Genomic DNA, 2,994 nt, shown 5'->3' with positions numbered 1-2,994 from the left:
CTCTCCTTCCCCCTTGCTGGATCAAGAAGGAGGAGACGTCATCCGCTCCGTACGTGTGTTGAACGCGAAGGTGTCGTCCGTTCGGCACTTGGTCATCGGTGATTTGGTTCACGGCGATTACGTTGGGTCATGCCCGTTTTCTTGCACGCTTTGTCTCGCGACTGCCAGTGAATTGTAATACGACTCACTATAGGGCGAATTCGAGCTCGGTACCCGGGGATCTTGGTGAAACGGAAGAAATTTTTTGTTTTCTGCAACGTTCCCCAACACTCAAACCTATAAACTTTCACGCAATATATGAGCGCGAGCCATGGACATAGCACTATAGGTGGAATAGAATATAATGAGGGGGGTTATGTGGAGAAGACAAAAAAGGAGATAGTCTCACATCAACGAGGCTAATCAATGGGCTATGGAGATTCCCACCAATTGATGTTAATGCAAGGAGTAGGGATTGCCATGCAACGGATGCACTAGAGCTATAAATGTATGAAAGCTCAACAAAATAAACTAGTGGGTGTGCATCCAACTTTCTTGCTCACGAAGACCTAGGGCACTTGAGGAGGCCCATTGTTGGAATATACAAGCCAAGTTCTATAATGAAAAATTCCCACTAGTATATGAAAGTGATAACATGAGAGACTCACTACTATGAAGATCATGGTGCTACTTTGAAGCACAAGTGTGGCAAATGATAGTAACATTGTCCCTTCTCTCTTTTTCTCTCATTCTTTTTTTTCTCCTTTTTTTTTATTTTTGGGCCTTCTCCTTTTTATGGCCTTTCTCTTTTTTTGGGCCTTCTCTTTTTTATGGCCTTTATCTCTTTTTTTATTCCTCACTTGGGACAATGTTCTAGAAAATGATGATCATCACACTTCTATTTATTTACAACTCAATGATTACAACTCGATACTAGAAGAAAAGATGACTCTATGAATGCCTCCGGCGGTGTACCGGGATATGCAATGACTCATGAGTGACATGTATGAAAGAATTATGAACGGTGGCTTTGCCACAAATACTATGTCAACTACATGACCATGCTAAGCAATATGACAATGATGAATGTGTCATGATGAACGGAATGATGGAAAGTTGCATGGCAATATATCTCAGAATGGCTATGGAAATGCCATAATAGGTAGGTATGGTGGCTGTTTTGAGGAAGATATAAGGAGGTTTATGTGTGAAAGAGCGTATCATATCACGGGGTTTGGATGCACCGATGAAGTTTGCGCCAACTCTCAATGTGAGAAAGGGCAATGCACGGTACCGAAGAGGTTAGCAAAGATGAAAGGGTGAGAGTGCGTATAATCCATGGACTCAACATTAGTCATAAAGAACTCACATACTTATTGCAAAAATCTACAAGTCATCAAAAACCTCGGTACTACGCGCATGCTCCTAGGGGGATAGATTGGTAGGAAAAGACCATCGCTCGTCCCCGACCGCCACTCATAAGGAAGACAATCAAATAACACCTCATGTTTTAAATTTGTTGCATAACGTTTACCATACGTGCATGCTACGGGACTTGCAAACTTCAACACAAGTATTTCTCAATTTCACAACTACTCAACTAGCACGACTTTGATATTATTACCTCCATGTCTCAAAACAATCATCAAGCATCAAACTTCTCTTAGTATTCAACACACTCATAAGAAAGTTTTATTATTAATCTTGCATACCAAGCATATTAGGATTTTAAGAAAATTGCCATGCTATTAAGACTCAAAAAATAATCTAAGTGAAGCATGAGAGATCAATAGTTTCTATAAAACAAATCCACCACCGTGCTCTAAAAGATATAAGTGAAGCACTAGAGCAAAATTATATAACTCAAAAGATATAAGCGAAGCACATAGAGTATTCTAACAAATTCCAAATCATGTATGGCTCTCTCAAAAGGTGTGTACAGAAAGGATAATTGTGGTAAACTAACAAGTAAAGACTCAAATCATACAAGACACTCCAAGTAAAACACATATCATGTGGTAAATAAAAATATAGCTCCAAGTAAAATTACCGATAGAAGTAGACGAAAGAGGGGATGCCTTCCGGGGCATCCCCAAGCTTTGGCTTTTAGGTGTCCTTAGATTATCTTGGGGGTGCCATGGGCATCCCCAAGCATATGCTCTTGCCACTCCTTGTTCCATAATCCATCAAATCTTTACCCAAAACTTGAAAACTTCACAACACAAAACTTAAAGTAGAAAATTCGTGAGCTCCGTTAGCGAAAGAAAACAAAATGCCACTTTAAGGTACTGTAACGAACTCATTCTTTATTTATATGGGTGTTATACCTACTGTATTCCAACTTCCCTATGGTTCATAAACTATTTTACTAGCCATAGATTCATCAAAATAAGCAAAGAACACACGCAAAACAGAATCTGTCAAAAACAGAACAATCTGTAGTAATCTGTAGCTAGCGCAAGATCTAGAACCCCAAAAATTCTAAAATAAATTGCTGGACGTGAGGAATTTATCTATTAATCATTTTAAAAAATAATTAACTAAATAGGACTTTCCAAATAAAACTGACAGCTGTTCTCGTGAGCGCTAAAGTTTCTGTTTTTTACAGCAAGTTCAACAAGACTTTCCCCAAATCTTTCCAACGGTTCTACTTGGCACAAACACTAATTAAACACAAAAAACATAACCAAAACAGAGGCTAAAAAATTTATTTATTACTAAGCAGGGGCAAAAGACAAGGAATAAAAATAAAATTGGGTTGCCTCCCAACAAGCGCTATCGTTTAACGCCCCTAGCTAGGCATAACAAGCACGAATAGATTTAGGTATTGCCATCTTTGGTAGGCAATCCATAAGTGGCTCTCATAATAGATTCATAAGGTAATTTAATTTTCTTTCTAGGAAAGTGTTCCATGCCTTTCCTTAACGGAAATTGGAATCTAATATTTCCTTCCTTCATATCAATAATTGCACCAATCGTTCTAAGGAAAGGTCTACCAAGAATAATAGGACATGA

This window comes from Triticum urartu, chromosome 7 (assembly GCF_003073215.2).
Source record: "Triticum urartu cultivar G1812 chromosome 7, Tu2.1, whole genome shotgun sequence".
In the NCBI taxonomy this organism is placed as follows: domain Eukaryota; kingdom Viridiplantae; phylum Streptophyta; class Magnoliopsida; order Poales; family Poaceae; genus Triticum; species Triticum urartu.
Note: the sequence above shows the minus strand (reverse complement) of the source record.